The sequence below is a fragment of the Myiozetetes cayanensis genome, unplaced genomic scaffold (assembly GCF_022539395.1).
Source record: "Myiozetetes cayanensis isolate MyiCay16 unplaced genomic scaffold, myiCay2020 scf6-25, whole genome shotgun sequence".
NCBI lineage: Eukaryota > Metazoa > Chordata > Aves > Passeriformes > Tyrannidae > Myiozetetes > Myiozetetes cayanensis.
In genome coordinates, this window is record NW_026087853.1 from 63,540,421 (window position 1) to 63,567,193 (window position 26,773).

Genomic DNA, 26,773 nt, shown 5'->3' on the forward strand with positions numbered 1-26,773 from the left:
CCAAATCCCATCTTATTCCACCCCCTGTCATGGGCAGGGACACCTTCCACTAGCCCAGTTGCTCCAAGCCCTGTCCAACCTGGCCTTGGACATTCCAGGGATCCAGGGGCAGCCACAGCTTCTCTGGGAAATCCATTCCAGTCCCTCACCACTTTCACAGGGAAGAACTCCTTCCCAATATCCCATTTATCCCTGTGTCCTGTCCCTCCATCCTTGTCCCCAGTCCCTCTCCAGCTCTCCTGGAGCCCCTTTAGGCCCTGCAAGGGGCTCTCAGGTCTCCCTGGAGCCTTCTCTTCTCCAGGGGAACCCCCCCAGCTCTCCCAGCCTGGCTCCAGCCCTTGGAGCATCCTCACAGCCTCCTCTGGCCTTGCTCCCACAGCTCCACACTCTCCCCCTTCCCTTTTTCCACTCTCGATTCCTCTCCGTAAATGTTTACACACACACACACATCATCCTTGACACCGAGGGCTTCACGGGAAGCTCGACAACAATCACTCACCTCCCCCTGCAGTTATTCACAGGAAAGATGAAAACCAACAGGTTAGAGGGAGCAGCAGGAAGATTTACTCGTTGCCACTGGAAGTGTCTCCCCCTCTCCGATAAAACACGCGGGGAGAGCCGGAGCCTCACCAGAAACAGCGGAATATTTACAATATTTACGAGCCCGCTCTTGAACCTGAGGGTGGAAACACCCTGTCCATAAATATCCCCGCACAGGTCACACCCTGCACATGCATTTTCTCCTCATCTGGGCCGTTTTGTTACATTTCTCACCCCATTTCCACGTTTAAGAAAGGTTTCCTCGATGCTTTGAAGAGCTCGTTTGTGTTGGCTGCAGGCAGAAGTTGTTCCCTGGAGCGGCATTCCTGCTTGATGGATCGCTTCAGAAGCCAAAACACGTCACAGGACACGACCCAGCTCCCCACAGGACCTACACAAGTGCATTTTCTCTGCCTTGCAGCGTAGGGAAAAAAACCTTGGTCGTGTTTTTGAGAGGCAAGTGAGGAGATTGAAGCCTGAAGTGCAGAAATATTGAGAGATTTTTTTCTTCCCAGCTCAACAAGGAGAAGCACAAAGTCCTGCACCTGAGGAAGAACATCTCCATGTGCCAGCAGACCTTGGGGCCACCACAGCAGCTTGGAGAGAAGGACCTGGGGGTGCTGTTGGACACAAATCTGAACATGAGCCCACAACGTGCCTCTGCTGGAAAAGGGAGTGACACCCTCACTGCAGACAAAGCCTTGCCAGGAGCTCCAGGGGGGTGATCCTGCTGGATTCACCACTGGTGAGGTCACACCCGGAGTGCTGTGTCCAGTTCTGGGCTCCTCAGGGCGAGAGAGATGCTGGAGAGAGCCCAGTGAAAGGCCCCAGGGATGATTAAGGGGCTGGAACATCTCTCCTATGAGGAGAGGCTGAGAGAGGTGGGAAAGCTCAGCCCAGAGAAGGGAAGACTCTGTGGGGTCTTATCAAAGTGAATTAACCCCTGAAGAGAGGGTGAAGACAAGATGGGCCAGGCTCTTCTCAGCAGTGTCCACTTGCAGGACCCTGTGCTCCTGAAGGACACCACCAGCACGACAATCCAAAATGGATCATTATTTCCTGTGAGCTATTTAATCCATTCAACACAGCATTCCAAACCCTTCTCTCCTGAACGCTCTGCCATCAGATGGGGATGCTTTTAAGCATGATTGTTGTTTACAGCAGTCCAGAAATCCCGTTGCCTCTGCACTCCCCCTTCCTCATTATTTTCCCCCTGTGAGAGCCACTTTCTGGACAGTTATTTTTCCCCAGCTGCATATTTTAAGGATTTGTAAAGTGCCAAAGCCTGGCAATTATGAGCAATCACGAGGATCTGTTCTAAATCTGAGGTATAATAAGAGCTGCAAAATGAAAAAAAAACGGCCACGAAAAATAAATATTCCAAGTGACACCTCCTGTGTTATTAACTGGCATTTTTTTCACAGCTGAAAAACTCCCTTACCTGGGGTTTATTTTGGGGGGTTTTGTGCTTATAAGCAAAATACTGGGGGAGGGAATAAGGAAGGAGGGGAAAGAAAAGGTTTGGAGATGATGGATGAAGATGGTTGGTGATTTTAAGGGATGAATGTCCATGAAAAGACATCAGGGAATTGTTGGGAACAGGGAGACGAGCCTGGACTACAGGGATAGGTGGGTGAAACATCAGCATTAAGAGATTTTATGTGCACTGGAGAATTATAAATCATGAATTCGTGGTTGGAGATCCACGATCCAGAGCCAGGAGGAGAAAGATGAGACCTTGCAGCTTCTCAGAGGTTTTCAAGAGACAGGAAAAAAAAAAACAACCCCACAAAAAAACCAAACAAAAAAAAAAAAAAACCAAAAACCAAACAAACAGAAAAAAAAACAAAACAAAACAAAAAAAAACCAAACAAAACAATTGGGAGAGGGAAGTTAAGGAAAAGGGCTCAAGGATGACAGTCCCAGTGCCTTGTGGTCAGCTGGGAATTCTCAGGGCAAAGGCTGTCAGAGCTGAGGGAATTCTTGTGCTTTTTAGGGTTTTCCTGAGGACCAGACACAGGGATCACCTAATTAATGTCCATCTTGTTGAGCTGGGCCACCAGCACGCTGAAAAAACAATCCAAGTGCACTCCAAGGAAAAGAAGAAGCCTCTGATGTTTATTTGGTAATTTCTATTATTTTTTAATTTATTTTTTTTTCCCCAAGCAAAGTAATGTTTCAGACAGGCCAAGTAGCTCCCAAATGAAAATCTGGCCAGGAACTGAATTCCAAAATCTGATTAAACAACGAGGAGCTTCTGGATTTCTTTAGCTCCTTCTGCTTTCAGGGAAGATGTGGCTGTACAAAGTACTCATAAATCGAAGGGAAGTCCAAAATACCTCTGTCACCTGTGTCAGGGACAGCCAGGCTGGTGACAGGGACCAGTCCCTGCCAGCTCCAGTCCTTTTAAAGGATTAATCTTTGCAAATGATATCAGATATCCTGGGGGATTGTATGACGAGCAGCCCGAGTTAGCAGGGACCAGGCTCTGATTCAGGAGGTCATTTCCACGAATTTCTCTTTTCCATTAAGCCAATTAATCATCCATTAAGAATTGCAGCTGCAGGAGAGTTAAAAGCACGGAAAATACTCTGGGTAATTCAGTCTTTAAAAGAGCAGAGGGAGAGCTGAGCTTGGCAGGTCGGGAGGAGCAGAGGGGGTTTTGAGGAATGCACTTCCAATTCAGGGGGATTTGGGATGGGAGAGGAAGAGGATGGGATAATCCCTGTCTGGGATGAGAATCCCAGAATGGTTTGGGTGGAAGGGACCTTAAATTCACCTCATTCCAACCTCTGCCATGGGCAGGGACACCTTCCACTAGCCCAGGTTGTTCCAAGTCTTCTCCAACTTGGTCTGGAAGTTGGTTCGTCCCTCCATACCCAGAGATGCAAACAAACCCAACCACACAAACAAGACATAATTAAGAGAATTATCTCTAATTACCACTATAGAGATTTTGCAGGATGTAGTTTTGGGATAACACCAAAGGAAAAGTTTCCCAGTTTTCAGTGGAGGGTCAGGAATTGCTCACTGGGAACAGCCAAACCCTACCCTGGATTTCTGTATCACCACTTGATTTTGTCACAGCCACCTTGCAAAGCAGCCCCATCACCCCACCCAAGCACAGAAATATTTCAGCAGTGAAGATAAAACTTAATCTTTTCCCTCCTCCTCTCGCTGCTGCCCATCCCACCCCTCCCAGGGCTGGAATTCTGCAGGAGCAGAGGCAGCAAGTGTTTCCTGGCAGTCTGTCACTCTCTGCTAATCCTCCAACACCGAAAAAAAAAATCACTTTAAATCCATTCCTGTCTCCTTGCATTTGCATAACTGTCTAGGAAGAAAACTCCAAAAAGGCACAGTCTGATTTAGTGTGAATGAACATGTCATAAAACATTTCCCAGCCCTGCAACACTCGTGTAAATCTTTCATGATTTAAGGGTTGCCAAGCTACCGATACCAGGAGTGTTATAAAGTCCTGGGCTTCACACTCTGTACACAATAAAAAGGATTTTGAGACAGACTTCCCTTCTAAGGAGTTGAATTTCCTTCTGAAAGGAGAGGTGTTAGACACTGAAATGATTTCTCTTGCCTGCTAAAACAGATCTGGGGAAGGTTAAAAACCTGCCGACGGTTTTGGTGAGAATAAAGATGTTCAAAGCATTTTTCTGTTGGGAGGGGAATTAAGGCTAAAAAATTATTTTTACATCATCTTAGAAATGTGTCAAATTTAATCAAATCAAAAATGTGTCCACACATTGCTGTGCACCCACAGGGGAGCACAGGGTGCCCAGAGAAGCTGTGGCTGCCCCTGGATCCCTGGAAGTGTCCAAGGCCAGGTTGGACGGGGCTTGGAGCAATCTGGGATAGTGGGAGCTGTCCCTGCCCACGGCAGGGGGTGGGATGGGATGGGATTTAAGGTCCCTTCCAAGCCAAACCATCCTGAGTCTATGGTTTACCACAGTCAAGACCCTGCACAACACACAGGAGAGCCAAAGTTCTCCAGAAGTTCCCCCTGCACCTTCCCACGGATTCCAAACACTCCTCCCCTGGGGCAAACCACAGTGGTGCCCACTAAACGCCAAAATACCGACACAGAGCACAACAAAAAGAGGAAAACTCAACTTCTGGACTCTAACAACAGCAAACCTTCCAGCAAGAGGCACCCACCAGGACCACGGAGGTGCTGCACACCACAGAGTCTGCCTCACCCCGCCCTCAAGAGCAAACCCCTGCCTGAAAACTTGTCCCTCACGTGAATTTAGGACTTCTTAATAACTTGTCACCTCTCTGGCTAGACACAGTGGTTTGGGCTGCAAGGGACCTTCAAGCTCATCTCATTCCAGGGACACCTTCCACCAGCCCAGACAGCTCAGTGCCTCATCCAACCTCACCCTGAAGGTTTTATGGGTCTCTCCTGAAGAATGAATCGCACTCCTGGGGTTTGTTCTCCTCTTGCAGGTCTTCAGGCTGGATTGGGCTCACCAGAAGGTTTAGTTCAGTGTTTATCACCCCACATTCCAGCCCTGCACTGAAGGGGATCTCTAAGGGATGATTTTCCAGCCTGCTCCGAAGGAAGCCCCTCCTGGGGGTGATCTGAGCCCAGCTGGCCATGCCACGGCACAGGAGGATGGACCAGAGCCTTCCCTGCCTCCCTGAAGCACTTCCCTTTTGCAGGTTTTAAGCTCTCACCTGAGAATATCCCTGGATTTGTTCACTACATGGATTCATGCCTCCAATCGGTGCACTTTAAATATAACTTCTGATGCTTTTTTTTTTCCACTTGTTGTTGTCAACCTAATAATGTTCTGTGAAACTCACCAGAGATTTATCATAAGTTTATTGACTTCATGCCAGAAGCACCAGGGAAAGCAGAGCAAGGTCTGTTTAGGTGGGGAAGGTTTCACAGCAGAGCTGCTAAAAATAAAACCCAGGGTGTGAAATCAAAAATAAAACCCAGAGTGTGAAATCAAAGTGGTTTTATCAAAAAGGAGGGGGACTGTTATAAGTATTTTTGAAAGAGGATCTTGCACTTCTCCTGCTTCCCTAGAAAATGTCCATCTCTCATGAATAGAGAACATGGGGAGCAGTGGTTTCTACTTCTTTTATATTTATTAGGACAAGGCTCTTCCCCCAGAGGGTGGTTGGCACTGAACATGGTTCCCCAGGGCAGTGGGCACAGCCCCAAGGCTGCCAGAGCTCCAGGAGGGCTTGGATGATCCCCTGGGGCACAGGGTGGGATTGTTGGGGTATCCTGTGCAGGGCCAGGGTTTGGACTGGATGATCCTTAGGGGTTCCTTTCAACTCAGGATATTCCAGGATTGTCTCTGGTGGTACCTACTCCCTGAATAAGATATGGATGCCCTGACCCTGGAGAGTAGGACCTCTTATCTTTTGGGGTTTGACACTACTGCATCATTCAGTTTTTACAGCCTGTGCCACCTGTGCCCTCGATGTCTGGGTATTTTTATGGCACAGCCCTGTCAGTGCTCTCACACTGTGTCCCACCACAAACAGGATCCACAGAATCCCAGAATGGTTTGGGTTGGAAGGGACCTTAAAGATCATCCCATTCCACCCCGTGCCATGGGTAGGGACACCTTCCACCAGCCCAGGTTGCTCCAATCCCTGTCCAACCTGGCCTTGGACACTTCCAGGGATCCAGGGGCAGCCACAGCTTCTCTGCCCAACCTGTGCCAGGGCCTGCCCACCCTCCCAGCCAGGAATTTCCAGGCTAAGCCCATCCTGGCTGCAGACAGGTGGGATACTACAAACCATTCTACCACCTTGAGGAAGTACCAGCAATCCTTATCCACCACCAGGTTTTTGGGATGGGTCAGAAACACACCAGGATTTCAACTCTGGGCTCAACAGCACAAGCTCAGCATTTTCCCCTCACCTTTCCAACAGCACATCGGTGCCTCCCCTCCAATACAATAATAAATAAAAATGGAATTTCTATAAGTAGGAAAAGACAGATTTCAACATAACACTCAGGTTTTCTTTCGCAGCTCACAAAAAAAAACAAGAGCAAGAATCATTTGTGGTGGCTCCGAGGCCACAGAGCAGAACCTTGAGTTGTATCCTCAGTCCTCCAAAGCTCCACAGATATTCCCAGGCCTCTTCCATCCATCCTAATTCCTCCTCCAGCTCTGCCCAGAGCTTTCCTTCAGCCATTCCCTTGCTGGTGATCCTGCTTCCCTTTTGCTTCCCAGAGGTCATTACCCCCATATCCCGACCCTTCCCAGTTCCCAAACCTGCCAAGGACCGCCCTCATTCCCAGCTCCAAATCCCTTCTGTCACCGCCACAGATCTAACTCTGTTGCCCAAAAGTTCCCAAGTGGGAAAAAAAGGATTTTCCTGATGCCAAGAGTGACTCTGGACCTGCTCCCCAATCCTATCAGATTCCCAAGAGAGGAACAATTTGGTTTAGGATTCTGGGGTTAAACTTGGAATTAACACAATGCAATTTACCAGAATACTATTATATTTTAGTAATATTATATTAATACTTATTAATATAATATTCTATTAATAGAATAATATAGTAACCTATTATATTAACATAACAATATTTTAAAATGCATTAATATCTAAATTATATATTATATAAGATATATTACAAATATAAATATTTATCATTTCTATAATACTTATATTTTATATAAATAGAAAATTATATAATTATTATGCTATGCTATATAACTCATATTAATATAGCAATGATTAAAAATATATTAAAAATATATACAGCAATGATTAAAAATATAGCAATGATTAAATATATATAAAAATATATATAAATATATATTAATATATATTAAAAATATATTAAAAATATAATTGATTAATAATGACAGTTATAAACACCGAATTTGGCAAAGTTTGGAATCTGTTTCCCTGATGAAGAACTGGAAATAAAAAAAATGAAAAATAAAATAAAATAAGGAATCAGCAGCAATTTTTCCAGCCAAAGGGCAATAAGCAATTCCTGTACTTTCAGGATACACCTGGATTTTGTTGTATTACATTTCCATCGCTGCGTGTTGAGACTTGTCACGTTGTATTAAAAACAACAAGCCCTGCAATCTGTTTCCAGATCAGACATCAATAAAAACAACCACAGCAATCAGAGCTCCGGGCACCTGTGAGAAAATTGATAATTTAATCCCTCCAGGAGCTCCTTCCATTCCACAGGCACCGAGGAAAACAAACACAAGGAGCATCTCTGAGTCTGCAGGGCTGAGAGGGACTCAGGGGGCTGGAAAGGAGGTATCCCAAAAAACCACGACAACCAGTGTGGGAGAAAGCTGGGAGGACTTTGGACAAAAGCCTGGAGGGACAGGACACAGGGAATGGCTTCCCACTGCCAGAGGGCAGGGTTAGATGGGATATTGGGAAGGAATTGCTGGCTGGGAGGGTGGGCAGGCCCTGGCACAGGTTGGGCAGAGAAGCTGTGGCTGCCCCTGGATCCCTGGAAGTGTCCCAGGCCAGGTTGGAGCAACCTGGGCTTGTGGAAGGTGTCCCTGCCCGTGGAACAAGGTGATCCTTGAGGTCCCAACTCAACCCATTCTGGGATTCTCTGATGATTAAATGCCCCCTAGAAGAGGATGAGACAAGGTGGGCGATCTGGGCTGATCCAAGGACCCCTTCCAACATGGACAATTCCCAGTGCAACTCCCATTCACCAACCTTATCAGAAAGCCCCACTAGAAATCAAAGCTCTGCTGAACCTGCAGGTGGCAGGTGCTGCAGGGGACAATGAGCTGCTGTGACAGGTTTGGTGGGATCATCACTGTGGTGGAAACCAGAGTGAAGACTCACTGTGCCTCTTGGCAGGGGAGAAAGGTGGCTTGGTCATGGATTTACTGCCCAGTGCCAGGCTGGACAGGGCTTGGAGCACCCTGGGCTGGTGGAAGGTGTCCCTGCCCACGGCAGGGGTTGGCACTGGGTGGGCTTTAAGGTCCCTTCCCACCCAAACCATTCTATGAACGTTGTGAGGGTTGTTCAAGAAGCCTCTGCCTTAGAAGTCCTGTCTCTCCATCCCAGGATCTGGGGATTGTCTTTGCTTTGGGCTTGAGGAGGGTTTTTCTCTCCCCTGCACTGTGCATTTTTTAAATGCTTGTGGGGGTAAAACATTTTGATCCATTATTATGATAACGACACAAGAGCAGAGTTATGAGCATAATTATAATTACCATTTTTATGCACAGTTAATTAATCATAAAATACTACATTATAGAATTTTTCCTGTTTAATGAAATTCATTAGAGAGGCCCCTAAAGCCCTAAATTTAATGTTAAACAAATCAAACCTGAGTCTGGGGTTGGGGCTTTTAGCACAAAGGTGGCCTTGAATTAGCTGCTAAAAACAGAACTCAGTGAGCCATTAACCAAAGGGGTGCTGGGGAAGCAGCCCTTTCCCACAACAAATCCCTGCTCCAGGTTGAGATGAGCTGCATTTTGCCTACCCTGGTATTTACTCCTGAAAAAAGCCAAGTTAATTAACCTCTAGCCCAAAAAATTTCAAAGGACAGCAAGTGTTCAGAGGAGAAAAGTTGGTTTTCTTGAGGTTTTGATACAGAGTTTCCTGAGGGGAAACCATCCCAAATCTTCTTGGGGATAACTTTTTATCCACGATCCAAGTTTCAAGCTCTACCACCAGGATATAATGGTTTACCTGCCTGAACTTTAATCACTGCCACAGATCAAAGGAACCTTCCTGGAGCGTGGAAGGGACCTTAAAAGTCATCTCTTCCCATCCCCTGCCATGGGCAGGGACACCTTCCACCAGCCCAGGGTGCTCCAACCTGGCCTTGGACACTTCCAGGGATCCAGGGGCAGCCACAGCTTCTCTGGACACAGTTGGTCCTTGATTTTCCCTGCTCATTAATATCAGGATGCTGCACCCACTGGTTTAAATAATCCAAAACAGGCAGCAACCACTGGAAAATCCCAAAGATGGGCATTCATTTTGGATAGCCACAAACCTTCCAGAAAATTGGCTGTTTTCGTGTCCTGACAGGCACAGTTGGAGCATTTTAATTGCAGGTTTTCAGCTGCTTCAGCAAACCCCCTGTTACAGAAACAGGAAAACAAGTTTTAAAAATCCCAGGAGCGCCAGAAAAAAAGCTGAAAATCTGCCAAAACAGACATTAGTGACATCATAAGGCCACAGAAGACAATCTGTGCCTGTCAAAGCCTTCAAGAGCAAGAAGAGGAGGCAGCAGATAACCCCGGGGAGCCAAATTCCCAACGTGCCTCACAAACCACACAGCTTGGCCAGGCATTCAGGGAAGATGTTCCTGAATGGAAATCTGGGCAAAAAAACAAAGTGACACAGAGCAGGACTTGCTCTGTCCCACCACATCTTCCTTACTTGGAGTTTCTGCTCTTCTCATGGAAGGACAGGACACAGGGAATGGCTTCCCACTGCCACAGGGCAGGGAGAGATGGGATACTGGGAAGGAATTGTTGGCTGGGAGGGTGGGCAGGCCCTGGTACAGTTTGCCCAGACAATGTGTGGCTTCTCCATCCTGTGGAAGTGTCCAAGGCCAGGTTGGACAGGGTTTGGAGTAACCTGTGCTGGTGGAAGGTGCCCCTGCCCATGGCAGAGGTATGGAATTGCTTTACCTTCACAGTCCTATCTAACCCTTTCCTTCTTCCCTCAGGCATCTGGTTTCCCTCTGACCAGATCCTTTTATCTCCCTCCATCCCAACTTCCAGCTGTGCCAGCCCTGCATTTTCTCCCCCATCTCCCTGAATCTTTCCTCTCTTGCTCCTCTCCAAGCACTCTTTTGGGATCACCCAAAAACACCTTCTGAGCACAGCACAAAAGAGCTGCTGTCTCCACCCTGCTGGTCACCACCCCATCCCTGCTTTGAGCCAGACAGTTCCCTCTCCCTCTGGTTCCAGCAATTTCTTGGATCATTATACAACACCACGGTCCTTCCCCAAGCGCTGCTGCCCATCCCACTCCACCCCAAGACAGGGAAGGGGTTTGGGATGGGTTCATCTGCTGGAACCTGTCAGAACTCACTGATAAAACCGAAAGCTTCTTCACCTCCACCATCAGTTCCCCCCCTCCCTCAGTCTGCAGTGTCTTCAACCATAGCCTGAAAAGATCAAGCACTGGGATGTGCCATCTGCACTATCCAGAGCACAGATGAGTCAAGAGCTTCCTTGCAATCCCTACTTGTGGCAACTCAGCCCTAGAGGGGCCGTTTCATCTTCATCCGATGTGACACCACCCCCACCCAGCACCACCCCGGCTGCTTCCCAAGGAGCTGACAGGGGCAGTGGATGAACCAGCAGATCCTGCTGCCTCCAGCACTCTGTGGTATTTCCCAGACTGAAAATATCTCCAAGTGCACAGGAACTGCAACGTGTCTGCCTGATCCCAGATTTTCTTATCCTCACAAAGCAGGAACCTGACTTGGACCAGAATTTTCTCAGGAAAAAAAAAAATTAAAATCAAGTGGGGCAAGTGACTGTAAAGCAACAGATCCCTGTTCACATTCCAGGTCCAGCTGTTCTGGAATGTAAACTCAAAAATCCAGGCTTTGGTTTTCCCAGATCTGCCTTCAAGACTCGTTTCCCTGTTTTGCCCGCTGGTTAAACCATCACCTGAGTCTGGAGAGGGATCTTCAGTGGACTGGGGCCCATTTCCATGAGGAAAGCAACAAATCCTCGGCACCACAGCTCAGAAATGGTCAGATCAGTTGGAAAATTATCTCTATAGAATTTTAAACTAGTTGGACACATGGCTGGAAATGAGCAGTGAGGGCCCCTCCTGATGCAGCACCACCAGATCCACGTTCCAGCAGGTCCAAGGCTCTGGAATGGCTTCAGTCAGAGGCAACAACTCTTTGAGTTAAGGCTTTAACTGAGGCTTTCAATTATTTTAACTGAGGCTTTCAATTCTTTTCAATTAAAAGTTGGGTGCACAAGAGACCCCAGGAATACCTGGCTGATCCAAGACATTTGGCAGCTATGCCCATTCAGCCTTCAAATATTTGGATGAATCAGGAACCAGCTGCCCCTCAATTGCTAGGACAGTAAAATCTTTTCTCCCTCACAGGACAGACCCAAATTCTTCCCCTCAGACCTCCATGGCTACACTGGACTGCCAGAACAATTCAAGATGTCCAAGACCTTGTTATCCCTACAAAACTGCCTGAATCCAGCACCTGGGGTGGGCTGCATGAACCAAGACATCAATCACTGCCCAGGAATACCCAGAATATCTGTCAGAGGAGTAGGAACGTGCTGGGATGCTCGGTGGGGGATGGCAGCAGATGCTGTAGCTGAGCTCTGTGAGTGCATCTGGCTCCTGAAATCCTCCAGGAGCTGTCAGGTTCAGAGAAATACACTGCAAATTGATCCCAGGCACCAGTCAAGAGTGTTCAGCAACAGTTAACAGAGAAATATGGAAAGCCAGAGCAGCTCAACAGGACTGAGGGCAGTGGTTTTTACTCCAGGAAACGTGCTTGGAAAGTTCTCTGCTGGGATAACAGGAAAGATACCCCGACTGCAGATCCTCAGAATCCTTGTACAGTCACTGCACAACCGAAAAGGAGCAAAGACTTTATATTGATGTGAGTTTTCAGGCATGAAGTCCTCTTGGTTGCTGAGCTGGGCATGTCCAGGACTGCCCTGGCTTTGGCAGCACATTCCTGAGCAATGCTCAGCTGGGGAAGAAGCTGCAGCATCACCTCCCTGTCTTTCTTGAGCTAATTAATGCTCTTGATTAGCCCAGAGCTCAGATCTCATGACAATGGGTTCATTTTCTGATCAAAGTAGGATTTGCTTCTTCCTCATCACCGTGGGATGAGCCATCCCAGGGACTGGACTTTTGGAGCTGCTGAATCCACTTTAACCTGGAAGCCTCACACTGAGGAACTGGCCCAGTGGTTTGGGCAGGAGGAGACACCCCCCCAGCTGTAGTTTTTATACCAACAAACAGAGGAATTAACCCTGGGGAAATTGAAACAGTGCTTCACTCCAGGTTCTGAATTCCTCAGGTTCACGAGGCTGATCTGGAAGTTCAACTTTGCCTGCAAAAGGAAAACCTGTCCCCTCTCTCCTCTCCTCAGGGTGCTGAGACACTCACAAGGAAGGGAAGGCACTCAGACAGCACAGAGCATCTCTGGCAGATAAATGCCAATCCCAGTCAGAGGCCTGGCAGAGCTCAGCCTGCAGTTGGCAGCTCTAATTTCTGTTAACATCTCCCAACCGCAGCTCTGGAGGGTATTTAAAGATCCACGGCCTTCAACTCCCCCCTCCTCCCATGCAAAGCTCATTTGAGAAGTGAGAAATCACAGCAAGGTGCCCAACCCAAGTGGAAGACGCCCCAAAACTCACTGGGGCACCAGGTGGGTGGGAGGGGACAGATGCTGAACGCTGAGATGATGCACACGGAGCCTTTGATGGGGAGTTTGCAGCAGACACTGGTGCGTGGTGTCTGTGTCCAACATCATCACAGCCACATCAAACCCCTCTGACAATGATGCCACGTGACAGCCCTGCTCAAAGCCAGCAGCTCCTCGTGCCCACGTGGTGCCTGGCACAGGCACTGCCAGCAGGTGACTGCAGAGAGTGTGTCAGGAGCATCAGGAGGTGCACCCTTCAAGTCTGGAAAAATCAAGGATGATTTCGCCTTTCCAAGTCCAAAAGCTGCTCGCTTTCCAGACAGCCTGTTCCGAGTAATCCATCAGCAAGGATGAAAGCACTGCCCTGCCTGGGGAGCCTCACAGCCAGTGAAGAGTTCACAGCACTGACTGTGCAGAGCCCAGAGCAGAAACTGGGGTTTGCATTGACAGGCAGCTTTCAGACCTCCTTATTTCATTAAAAAAAAAAAAAAATTGTCCTCTACCTTTCCTTTATAAAGCTGACCTCAAAGTGTAAATTGAAATATAGCCAAATCCCTCCTCTGGCCTTCTCACCCTTGCAGGCACAAGACAAGCAGAAGAAAACGTGTGGAGGTTGGTCAAGTGTTTTCTTGTCCAAGCCAAGGACAGAGAGGGGGCTGCAGTACAGTTGTCCAATCAGTCACAGAATATCCTGAGCTGGAAGGGACCCACAAGGACCATCCAGTCCAAATCCTAGACCTGCACAGACCCATCCCCAAGAGTCCCACCCCCTGTCCCTGGGAGAATCATCCAAACCCTCCTGGAGCTCTGGCAGCCTTGGGGCTGTGCCCACTGCCCTGGGGAGCCTGTTCAGTGCCCACCACCCTCTGGGGGAAGAGCCTCGTCCTGAGATCCAACCTAAAATTCCCCTGACACAACTTCAGACCAATCCCTTGGGTCTCTCCCCCAGCTCACTCTCTGGAGAAGGGCTCAAAGGGCTGGCTGTGCATGCATGAAATAAAAATGCACTTTACATAAGAGGCTGCACCAGATGAGCTGGAAAAGGAAGCAGATCAGGCCCCCTCTGACTCTCTCTTTTCCTCTCTCCCTTTGTCTCACAACCCCAGCTCTGGACCATCCCCGTGGCAGCACCAACACAGGATTTGAGGACTGCTGATGGTCCTTCTTTTCTTCCTTTGCTTTGCCTGAGCAAAGCACAGCTCTCCCATCCCACTGCACACCGAGCCCTGCTGGGGGAGTGGGAACGTCGTGCAAGTGTGTTGAGCACCTTTGGAGGGGTTTGCTGTGGGAGCTGAGAACTTGTTTTGTTGTAAGAATTTAAGGGCTTGTTAGACAAGGCCATTTCAGGCTGAACAAGGGGCTGTGGTTGCTGCAGTTGTGGTGCTGCACAACAGAGGGACAAGAGTTCCCTCACACTGGCTTTGTTCAGCCTGGTGAGGATCTGTGACAAACAGTGACAGTCCCCACAGAGCAGAGCTCGGGGCTTGTCCCTCCTCTTTCCCTCACAAGGAAGTTGTAGCTGCAGGGAGGTCTCCCCTCAGCCTCCTCTTCTCCAGCTGAACGCACCAAGTGCCCTCAGCTGCTCCTCACACAGCCCCTCACCACCCTCTCTTGGACACTTGGTTGGTGATTCCCAGCCCTCCAACACGCTGAGGTCTCTCTGCAGGGCCTCCCTGCCCTCGAGAGAGTCAGCAGCTCCCCCAATTTTGTATCATCTGCAAACCTGCTCAGCGTCCCTTCCAGCCCTGCCGATTTGGAGGAGGCACGTGCTGCTCCCAGCACACTCCCTGCACTCCCCTGCCAGCTGATTTCCCCTTCTGCTGGGCCAGGGACCACGAGGGCAGGAGGAATGGCTGGCTTTGAGCACAGCTGTCGTGTGGGATCGCTGTCAGATGGGTTTGATGTGCCTGTGACCATGGTGGATGCAGACACCACGTGGAACTGTGGAGTGCAGTGTCTCTCCTACAGACACCTGATCAAAGCCCACCAAGACAGGTCCTGAAGGGAGGAAGGAGCTGCTGGGGGAGAGGCAGAGACTGACAGCCCAGCTGGAGGTATTTTGGAAAGACCAGGCTAAGCTGGTGGAGGAGCTGAATGCAAATCTGACTCGGCACAGAAAAGGCCACATGGACCCAGCAGTGGAGAATTGAGGAATTCCACTGGAAAGTGGCAGAGCTGCAGGTGCAGCTCACCCAGCAGCAGCAGATGGAGAAGGCCAAAACTTACAGCAAAAAGCAGCAGAAGCAGGACCTGGCAGAGAACCTGAAGGCCATGGAGTAGCTGCCTAAGGAGGACATGGAGCTCCACAGCAAGTCAAGGAGCTACAGCAGAGAGTCCTACAGGCCAAGCAGGTCTAGTCCCACAGCCTGAAGGCTCGGGTGGAGGTCACTGAGCAGCAGCTGGGGGAGCTCAGCAAGGTGACCACAGGTAAAAGTGACTGTGCAGTTTGACCCCAGGCTATAAACACCTGCTTGGGGATGTACAAGCATTTCATAGGAGCACTGAGGTTGGAAAAGCCCTCTGGGATCAACCAAGCCCGACCATTCCCCAAGCACTGCCAGGGCCACCACTGAGACACGTCCCCAAGTGCCACATCTGCACGTTACGTCATTCCCTGTCAGGATACAGAGTCATCCTATAGACCTCAGACTCTCCCCATCCATCTTTAACTTGGGACCAGGTCTTTTTGGACATTGGTGATGTGACTTGGGACAAGAAAGGAATCCCTCCTTGTTCCACAATCTACTCTGAACACTCATTATACCCCCCTGGAATAAACATCCCCACCTCCCACTTGGCCAAGACTGTCCTTCCCTCCTGTTGAAGTTGCTGGTGTTACACAAGGTCCAGCTCCAGCCTCAGGAAGTGCAGACATCCTTGGAAAAGGTGAAGGCCTTCCCTGCCTTGATGCACCAGGACAATAAAAGGGGACAAACGCATGGAATGGGCCAGCATCCTTTGTTTTCCCCCTGGAGATGTGAAACAGGTCATGTTTTCAGATCCTCCAGCTGAAGGTACCATAAAAACCTCTTTGCAGGTAAATTACTGTTCTGGACCTGTAAACTTTACTACATGTGAGTAAATACAGCATTTGACTCATTCCACGGGCTCCCTCCGTGAGGAAAGTCGAGTCTAAAATTGAATTCTTGAAAGAGTAAAGATTTATAGAGTCTATTCCCCCTCCATTAATCTCACCAGCTGTTAAAGCTGTGACAATTGGAGTGTAGTGCAGCCCTGGGAACCTGGAGGAGCAGTAAAAGCCACCCAAGAGCTAACACAGCCATTCCAGTCCCAAAACCAGCCTGAGCTACAGCTGCAGATTCTCTGGGCTTCTGTATCCCCTGAGGAGCTGAAAAGAAACAGAGGAAACCTCATAAACTTGTCCTTTTGGGATAATCCAACAAGACCCAGGCAGGAATATCCTGATTTAGGTCAAATCCACCTCCATCTAAAACATCCACGCTCCTCAGTGCTGCTGCATCAGTTGGGGGTCAGCTCCATCTCAAAGTCAAATCCTGATCCCATCAGAGCTTAACTGGCTCATTTTGGTTTACTTTTGGGTTGCAGGGCCATTGTCAGAGAGGGGTTTATCTCCATCCTATGGTCAGTGTATTTCCTAAGAAATACAGGAAATTGGGAGTTGAGAAACAGCCTCATCTGTGCTGGCAGCTCAGGACAAACACAGGGTGCTTCCTTGAGCTTTAAGAAACCTCTGGAGGAGATTTGGGCAACATCCTTAAGGAGCAGGACAGCAGCTCTGTGCCTTCCTCGTGGCCAGGAGAGGCCATCAGAGAGGGCTGGAGCCAGCTCAAGGGTGTGTCCTCAGCTCAAAATAAATGCTCTGTTTTAGGCACAGAAGCAGGAACTCAGCTGACAACAGATTACTTACTGAGAGGCCACAAAGTTCCACCTTCACCTCCACAAATGTTCCTTTTGTCTCTTCCTTATAAGCCAGACAGTCACAATTCCCTCAGAACACCACTAACAGAGGAGAAGGGGGAAAAAATAAATGTCTATTTAAAGCAAAGAGCAATTGTGGCATAAAAACAAATGGGACAAAATTGCCTGTGAATACAAAAGAGGCTGGAAATTAAAGGAACGTTCCCAACAGTTAAAGCAGTGAAAAAAATCTGGAACAGCTTTGCTGTGAAGAGCAGTGGAGTTTTAAAGCACTGAGCTTGCTATCTCTCTGAAAAGGATTATGTGCCACAGTCTCCTTGGCAGGGATACTGGAGTCAGTGATCCAGGAGGGAAGGATGTTCAGGATGTTCCCATGACTTCCCTCTGGATCCCTCCACAGCCCAGGAGCACAAAAAACCCACAGGACCAAAAGCTGTGCTAAGGCTGCCCATCAGCCCTAAATAAGATAGACAGTGTAAATATAATATATTGTGTCTATCTAACCCCTTACAGCAGCATTTCCACTGCCTAAAGGGGGTTATAAATCCATGGCACCTCTTTTTCCTGCTCTCCATACCAGTGGAAACCTGGGATGCCTGGTCTAAATGTGCTCTCTAAACTACAACCCTCCTCAGACAAGGGAGCCTTTTGCTACTATCCAAAGGTTCCAGGGGCATTGCCCTGAGGGATTTGAAAGGCACAGGCCTCCAAGTTCCAAATTCAAATAGTTCTTTTCCTGGGAACAGCAGAAATCCCAGGGCAGACAGAATAACTCCGGATCCACAAGTAAATTTAAGTGAATAAGGTTGTGCGATATGTTTTTGGAAATACCCTACAAAAGGCAATCCCTTCCAAAAGTTTCTTACACGTGACATCAGTTTTTCACTTCCAGATGTCTTTAGGATGAGCTGAAAAAGTTACCTGAACACTCCCTAAAAAAAAAATCACAGAAGGGCCCAGCGGGCACCTCCATGAAATTAATTGTGCTTCTGCAATATTCTGATTTCTCAGCAAGCATCAGAGGGAGCGAAGGCACAGACTGCAAGACTGAAAGGCAGGAGGAAACATCACCCCCAACTCCACTCGCAGCAGTGCTTGGACTGGCCACGTCACACACAGCAAATCACCCCACGGCTCCCGGGCATCAAGCTGGTCAAGATCTTTCATTTGACCTGGAATCACAAACTGATGGAAGAAATCCTGTTCCATCACCTTGAGGACAAATGTTATCATAGTATTTACACAGCATCATCAAAGAATCATGGAATGGGTTGGGGTGGAGGGACCTTAAATCCCATCTCATTCCACCCCCTGCCGTGGGCAGGGACACCTTCCACCAGCCCAGGTTGCTCCAACCTGGCCTTGGACACTTCCAGGGATCCAGGGGCAGACTCAGCTTTTCTGGGAAACCTCTTCCAGTGCCTCACCACCCTCACAGTAAAGAATTCTCTCCTGAAATTCCTAAAGCTGATCCCCAGCTATTCATCCACAAAGGAAATCTTTCTCACAGAATGTGTGATTTTAAGCAAGAAAATGAAAGTTTCCTGGGCCTTCTCCTTTCTGCAAATGTTCCAGATATTCCTGCACATTCAGATAAGGAATGTGCATTTAATGGAGTGACTCTGGGATCCAAAGACCCCTGGATATATCCCCAGGGCTGTCACCCCTGGGATGTGCAGGAACAACAGACCACAGAACCTTCCCTCCCGGACAGCAGGAACAGAACTGAACTCTCCTCACTTTCTCTCCCAACAAAAGAGATTCCAGAGTCACTTCCCCCTCCAGAGCCTGTCTTAGCTGGCAGTATTATGGCTCTGGCATGTTATTATCCACAGCAGAGGGAATGTGCCTGCAAACAGAGCTGTCTAGACTGCCTTGTCTGAGTGACAATGATTCCACAGGGAAAGGCCATAAACCCTCATCCTGGAAGAGCCCATCACCACAGAAACAAACCCTCAGCTGGGCCCAATTCTAACCCAGCTTGTGCTCCAAACTGCAGAGCTCTTCCAGCTAAGTGATATCATCCCTATTCAGGGAATTGCTGGAGGAAAGCACCGAACAAAAGCGCTTTGGCTGCGGGAAGGTTGTTTTTTCTGCCATTCCCTGGTGGGATCCTCCTCTCCGTGGAGAGGCTCCTTACATTCAGCTGAGCTGCAGGAAGCACTCACAGCACACAGACTCACGAGAAAGAGGCTCATTCCAGCTGCTTGCAGTGATTCCATTGTGCAGGAGTGGTGTTAAATCCCTGGAACTCTGCAAAGTGACACTGCATCCGATCCCCTTTGCACCCATCCCTGCCCGCCTCATCCATCCAAAGGTATCCTGAGCATCAGCAGGAGCTGTCCCCAAGCTCCTCCATCAGAATCCAAGAGCAGGACAGCACTTATTCTAAACTACTGAATATTCATTGCCCATAAATGCCGGGGAAAATCTGACTGCATCCTGCTTTTCAACGTGCAAATCCGGTACGTGGTGAGACTCCATTTTTATTAACGTGCCATTTGGATTCTAATGAGCCAGATCTCAGGCATTTATTTCTGGGAACCTGGATGAAGTCATTATGTTTATGGGTTGGATATGGAGGCACTGAAGCCAGGCAGCCACTGTAAAGCAAATTGCTGTTCACAGGGTTTGACCTCCAGGGGCGACACGGACACTCGGGAACATCGGGAAGAGTGTCCTGGTCTTCCCACTTGGAGCCCCACAGGAGTGAGGTCTTACCACAACCTTCAGGTGTTGGGCAGTGACCAGGTTGGAGAAATCCTCCCTTCCCACCTTGCATCTGGTTTTCCCTACCAGCATCTCCCATCTCTCTTCTATGATGCTCAGTGAAAATCCATGTTGGCTTCATCCCCTTCCTTTAATTTATTGCTCCGAGGGGAATAACATTGTCTACCAGACAGAGAAATCAACTGGAAGCCACAAGTTTTGTCTGTTTTTCTGTGTCCACTTAGTGTGCAAAAATTTGGGTGCCCATCCTAAACAACTCCCCAAAATTCTTGTTAATGGGAAAAGCAAGATAATCCCAGAAGATAATTCACTTTCTCCTCAAATAAGAATTGCTCTCGGTCTGGTTTTGTGCCCAGTGGTTATAAAAGGAAATTAAGGGTTGTTTTATACTAAAATCTGAAGCAAACTAAAGGTGGGTGAGGTGAGTAACAACTTCTTTAGGTATTTTTGTGGTAGCTGCCCTAAGGAGAGTTCCCATTTCAGTTGAAACCTGTGGCTGCTACGGGAGCAAAATTCTGGATACTCAGCTCCACCTTCCTGCAACCTGTGGAAGCTGCTCTGCACAGCAAGGCCTCCTCCCTGCCTCCAAGTCATTCCTCCAAGGAAATCCAGGTAATTAAATATTTATGCTACTGAGATGCACAGGTAGAGGATTACAAGGATTTTAAAATGTGTCTTTGTTTCCTCCCTCCCGAGCCACGGAAAAGGCAAAGTTTCTGGAAAGCGGTTCCCAGCTCCAGAAAAGTTACAAAAAGAAGTGAAATGAAAGAGTAGCTGAGACGAGTGACTGCTAGATTAGCTGGGAAATGAGGATATTGCAGGAGAAAACAGGAGGATTCTGACAAAAAAAAAAAAAAAAAAGGACAAATACATGAGGGGAAACCAGCGGAGAAAAGAGGAGAGGGCAATGAATTAGATAAAAACAGGGAAGAGAAAAGGGAGGAAAAGGCTTTGAAATGACTTGAAAGCAAAGATGTGATGTTTAGAAGCGGGATGGAAGGGGGCAAGAGGAGCAGAACACATTGATATTCCCACTGGGAAGCAGCAAAGGCATCACAAGGAGCGGGTCAGGGAGGAGGGGAAACATCAGAGCAAACACGGAACGACGAGGGGGGACCGAGGCACGACCGAGAGGAGGAAACGTGGTGGGAGGAGACCAAATCTGGATCATCCTCCAGGCAGAGTGGGGGGGAAAAAAAGGGGCATCTGAGGTCAAAAAGGAGGGGGGAAAAGGATTAGAATTGAATAAGGAAGGCAAGGAATGTTTAGGAGGCAGTGCACAGCTTCCACGGCATTCCCAGGGAACGCTTGAGATGTGCTACAGGAAGACACAGCTCGGCAGGAAAAGGCAAGTAAAGAAGGGTTTGGCACAAGGATTGAGGGGTCAGATATTCCCCCCCCAGGACAGGGGGAGAGAGAAAACAGTGGGCAAAGGGTTCTATGTGTTTAAATCCATATATATGTGCACACGTGTGTGTGTCTGCAGGAGAAACTCCAAACAGGCAAAATTCAGATATTATTGTATACTCTGACCATTTTAATTCTGAACAATTCAACTCTAAAAAATTTCAGTATATCGTATACTCTCTCAATATTTTTTAAAGTGAAATATTTGAAGTCTCAAACCCAGCAGATCCAGGAGGAATTTCTCAGTCAGGACAGCAAGGTCAGGATTTTCCTCGCTGGATGGATGGATATGAGACCTATTACACTGATAATGACTTTGAGAACAGGTAGTAAATGCCCACCAACATTTAAGGGGTAAAAAAAAAGTTGTTCTCAGATTTAATTTGAATCCTTCCTGCTGTGAAAAGCTCCTGGTTTTTGTTTTTTTCTGTGCAGGAGGAGGGAGGTGGGCAGGTAAAAAAGGAGCCTTCCAGGTAACAAAATACCACAGTGGGGAGGGGCCTGTCTGGTGAGCTGATCTTCTTAAAAAAGAAATTCCATTTCTCATCATTGACTCCAAATGAAACCTGCAGAGGCCACAGATCCTAACAGGCAATATTTAGAAATGGAGGCTGGAAATTAGGCCTGTCTGGTGGAAGTTATTTCAAATATATCTTCATGAAATTTAATGTCACCTCTAAGGGCATGGAGGGGGGGACGGGACAGATTCTGTTATTATTTACAGCCCATTATCTGAAGTACAACACCAATTATGGCTCCACACAGAGTGTGAGTATTTACCAGTGGTCAATGAATAAAACTGTCAGCTCCCTGTCCCTCACCCCCACCACTGGCTCGGAGTGATGGGACAAAAATATGGAGCTCCATTATCCCAGGGAACACTCTGAGCTCTGCAGGCAATAACATGGGAGGTGTGAGGGGATAAATAACCCTGTTGAACAGCACCTCCATAAAACACCCCACTCCAATCAGCACCACGGCCAGCCCTGCATCCCAGGGGGAGATCCCAGATGTGGGAGCTCGGTGGGCAGCGGGATTTGCTTCGTGTACAAAGCACCTGCTCTTGGTGCCATCAGGCTTTTAAACATCAAGGGTGGGGTTTTATAACGTTCATTACTTGGGTTTGGTGGATGCCATGAGTTTTCTCAGTCCTTTTTTCCCTGTTGCCTCCTGCAAACTGGTGGTTTTTTAACCTGTTATCAACCTTATCCCATGATGGAGAGAATAGTTTGGGTTGGAAAGGACCTTAAAGATCATCTCATTCCATCCCCTGCCCTGGGCAGGGACAGCTTCCACCAGCCCAGGGTGCTCCAACCTGGCCTTGGACACTCCCAGGGATCCAGGGGCAGCCACAGCTTCTCTGCCCAACCTGTGCCAGGGCCTGCCCACCCTCCCAGCCAGCAATTCCTTCCCAATCTCCCATCTCTCCCTGCCCTCTGGCAGTGGGGAGCCATTCCCTGTGTCCTGTGACTCCATGACTTCTCCAAAATCCCTCTCCAACTTTCTTTCTCACTGGTTGTCCTGCCTTTTGCAGGGACAGGGTCTGGCACCAAAAATTGCAGCCCCCAGGTCCTGGCAAACAGAGAAACTCAAGGAACATTTATTTACCTGTGGTGGTCTCGTATATAAAAAAGTCTGGACTTAAGGACATATTAAATAAAAACCTCCTTTAAGGAAAAAAAAAATAAAGTGAATTTGTAACTTTTTGAGCAGCTCACGTTTCAACCCCCAGACCTCCACGCCAAGACTCAAATATGAACCCACCACGCTTCCAAAAATGGGGGATTTATGGGAAACTCAGGAGAATTTCCCACACATTCCCTTCTTCCTGCTTCTCCTCAGGTGGCACAAATCAACATCTTTCTCCAGAGAAGTGACTTAATTGAAAAGCCACACTAGTCCTTCCCTCTTCTGTCATAAATCAGGTGGTTTATTCAGCAGGGAGGGGTTTCAATGCATGAGCATGTCATTGCTTTGTTGCACATATTCTTATTTTGCAATTTCTAGACCCATCCAAGCATTTTCACTCCGCCTCACCAAGGATTTGCATTCCATTTGGGAGGAAAAAAAGAAAAAGAGTTCTCCTGGCACTGAAGAGCTTCAATTAGTCAGATCATGATTTCTCTATGCTCAGTGATTCTTGGAAATTAAATTATTTGCTCATTTGCTGACTAAAAGCAGGAAAAATCATTTCTGGAGAACAGAAAATCTGACAGAGGGGGGAGTTGGAAACTACTGAGGAATCCAACTTGGATGTACTAAAACACTTCAGTGAAAGTTTCCCAAACACTTTCAGGTGAAAGAAAAGGAAGAGGAAAAAGGACTCGACTCCTGCCAACCACAATCACCCTAAATCCCAGTCTTGAAATCCCAGGATGGTTTGGGTTGGAAGGGACCTTAAATCCCATCTCATTCCACCTCCTGCCCTGGGCAGGGACACCTTCCACCAGCCCAGCTTGCTCCAAGCCCCGTCCAACCTGGCCTTGGACACTTCCAGGGATAATTTGGTCAAACTGCTACATCCAGATTAAGGAAACAAAGCCCAATTCCAGCCTTTTTTGGGGGCTATATTTTTCCCTTCCTACTTTTTCTCCTGTCCAAGGCACTTTCCTCCTCCCTTGTCTACCAGGAGTTCTGGGTGCTGCCAGTTCCCCTCTCACCTAAACATCTCCTGCTGCTCAAAACTCTGGGTAAGGATTTGTCCTTTGGCCACTTGCTCACTTCAGTATTAATAGCTTTTAATCTCCCTAAAACAAAGCCCTTTATCTGCTCTGGGGAAGGATTATGTGAAATCAATGCCCTTTTTTTCCCCCACCTTAACTCATTTAAAGAGGTGACCTAAATTAGCTTGGCCTTAAAACCTATCTCAAAATATTCCATCTTTTTTATATTTTATTACATTAAAAACAGCAAGCTCTGGCTCACTGGGCTGTGTTACAATCAGTGGAGCTGCACTTAATCTGCTCTTAATCCCAGACCTTATTTTAAAGCAGCCCTGTCCAGGAAGTTGTGGAGTTAATTCCATCCCATCACCCCTTACTGATAAACCTTATTCTTGAGGTCCTGATCAAGCAAAGAACACACATATAATAATATTCTTTGCCAGATGTATGCACTGCCTATTTCCACATAGGGCATTTTAAATATTATTTAAATAACAGTTAAAATCTGCTATCTTCTAGACCCGAGGCCTGAGCAGCACAACCCCCCAGCATCCCAAAACCTGAGCACAGGGGAAAAAACACCAAATCCAGAGGGATTAACAGCACAGAAGGTGAAAATCAAGGCTGAGAGTACCCAGGCCATGAAGATGCCCAGTGAAGTGCAGAAGATGCTACAGAGAAACCAGAGAAGGCTCAGGCAACTCTTTCCACAGGAGGAAAATATTTCTGTCCCGCTAATTTGACAGACTCAGAGCCACCCCGGGAAACTGGAGGCTGAAAACCTCTGGCTCAACATTCCCTTCTTGCTCTAAACATGTAATTAATGCCGGTCACAGCGAGACGGTCCCGAAGATCCATCAGGACGGAGAGCGCGTGTAGGAACCGATTAAAAACAGCGCCGTCGATGCCTCCCCCTCGGGCTGTTTGTAAGCAATTATGTGTTTTCCTGTAAACATCGCCGCTTTCGGATGCGGTTTTCCCCATCATTGTTTTCGTTTTGCTCTGTGATTGTTTAAATTTTGCCGAGCCACGAGTGCTAAAAACCTGCCGAGGAGCCGCTCGTTAATCCTAGGACGGGATTTAGCATCATCACTTAAAGCGCTAATTAGTCAACGAATGTTTTGAGCGCACCACGAGCTCCTCTCTGGTAGCTTCCCGAAGAATAATTCGGCTCCCTTTTTTTTTTTTTTTCCATTTCTTAGGCTGAACTTTTTCCTGCTCACTGGGTGAGACGCTGTCAGTGCAAATTGAGGTGGCAGCACGAAGCTCTTCCAGCTGCAGGCAGAGGATGTGGCCTCTCCCTTCTCCTCTCTCATCCAGGAGAAGTTGTCCCTCATCCCCTAAGGCCAAAAAGGATTTTTTTTTCCCCCCAGAAAAAGGAAATTTGTTAATTATTTATTAATCCTTTCCAGAGAAAGGAAATGTAATGATTCACCAGTCTAACCATCCCAGCTGGTGAAAAGTTCACCTGGGATGTTTACGCCCAGAAGGGTGAGAGCAAAGCAATCTTAATGCGGCAGGTTTTATCATTACAGAAGTAAACAGGGATATTTAAATATAAAGCTGTTACAAGAAGTTACGGTGTCCGCTAATCAAGTTAGAATCAGTTGTATTGATACAAAAATTATCGCCACATCCTGATTTTGTTTAAACACATGGAAAGAGTGTTAAGTGTTCCCACTCACTGAGAGTCACTTAAGAGTGTTAAACGCTCCAGTTTGAGCTTGTGGACCCAAACCTCTTCAAATTTCCTGGTAAAGTTGTTTTTTCCACTATTAATTTCTCCTAATTTCTGGATTACGGCCAGTTTCTACAAGACAACTGCCTGAATTGTGTCACCTGCACTCCAAGTTTTAAAACATTTCGATTGTGCCGTTTGACACACGATTGTGACTTATCAGTCACCTCAAATCTCTTCCAGGGAGAGACAAAACGTCCTTCCAGCGTGTTCTCCTCACCTCTGCTCCCTCCCATCGCCCTGAAGGCAAATCACCTCAACATTACACCCCATAAAGAGATTTTGTGGCTCAAATCTGAATGCAGAAAACGGTCATTGCAGCCGAGACCCGAACAATCAACCCCCTTCCCAGCCCGCTCTTGAAGGATCACCGCACGGACACCCTCAGGCTGCCTCCTTAGCAATTCACAGTTTACTATATTCCCAAATTATAGAGGCCTCAAAATCTGTCCCTCCCCCCGCCAAAAGGCGATGATGGTGTCATAAAAGTGATGGATGGAAACGGGGAGCGGAGCAGGGGAATTGCATCTCAAGGGCTGCAAACGCAGTTTGCTTAACAGGCAACGTCCCAGCGCTACAAAGAAATGCAATTTAATTTATTTTAAATCTTCGGGATGTGCCCCACACCCAGCCCGACGAGCAGCAGGACAATCGCTGGGGTGGGGTTTGTTCTCCCCCTGTGTTTCATTTCGAGTCACCGCCAATGACAGGAGAAAAACTTCCGAGCTGCTGGTCCCTCCCGGGGCGTCCGCGTCTCGAATTGTTTAATCCCAGGAAGTGTTTTCCCAACTCCCAGCCCCACCGACACCATTTTCTTATCCATCACAGCGATTTTGGCTCCCTGCTCGTGACAGCTATTGCTCTAACCTACGCTTTATTTCAAGAGTGTGACAAGTGCACACATGCTTAGAAAAAACTCAAGCAATTTCTCCTCTATTAATACACATATTTTGTGATCTGCCTGTCGAATATCTTAAGGATTTTTTCCTTTTTTTCTTTTTTTTCCACTCGGAGCACGTTGTTCTAGAAATAACACTGCTGTTCTGTAAAACAACACGTGCTCCTACAAGGAAAATGTAAATTTTCATGTTGTCTTGTACCAGGAAAATGGGATGGGACCCTGAGCAACCTGGGCTAGTGGAAGGTGTCCCTGCCCACAGCAGGGGGTTGGAATAAAATCATCTGTCATGTCCCTTCTGATCCTATAATCCCCTGAAATCTTCAACACTTAAAAATCAGAATCACTGTTATGTGCACAGATGGTGTAAAATTAATAAACCCATTTCTCAAGTGCTGTTTCAGTGCCTTTAATTAAATCACCATGTAAGTTTTGCCACACAGCAAAGACACCTAAGCTGGAAAGGAAGATTGTCCCTGACCTTATAATGTAATATACATACAAAAATATATTGAATTTAAAGGAATATA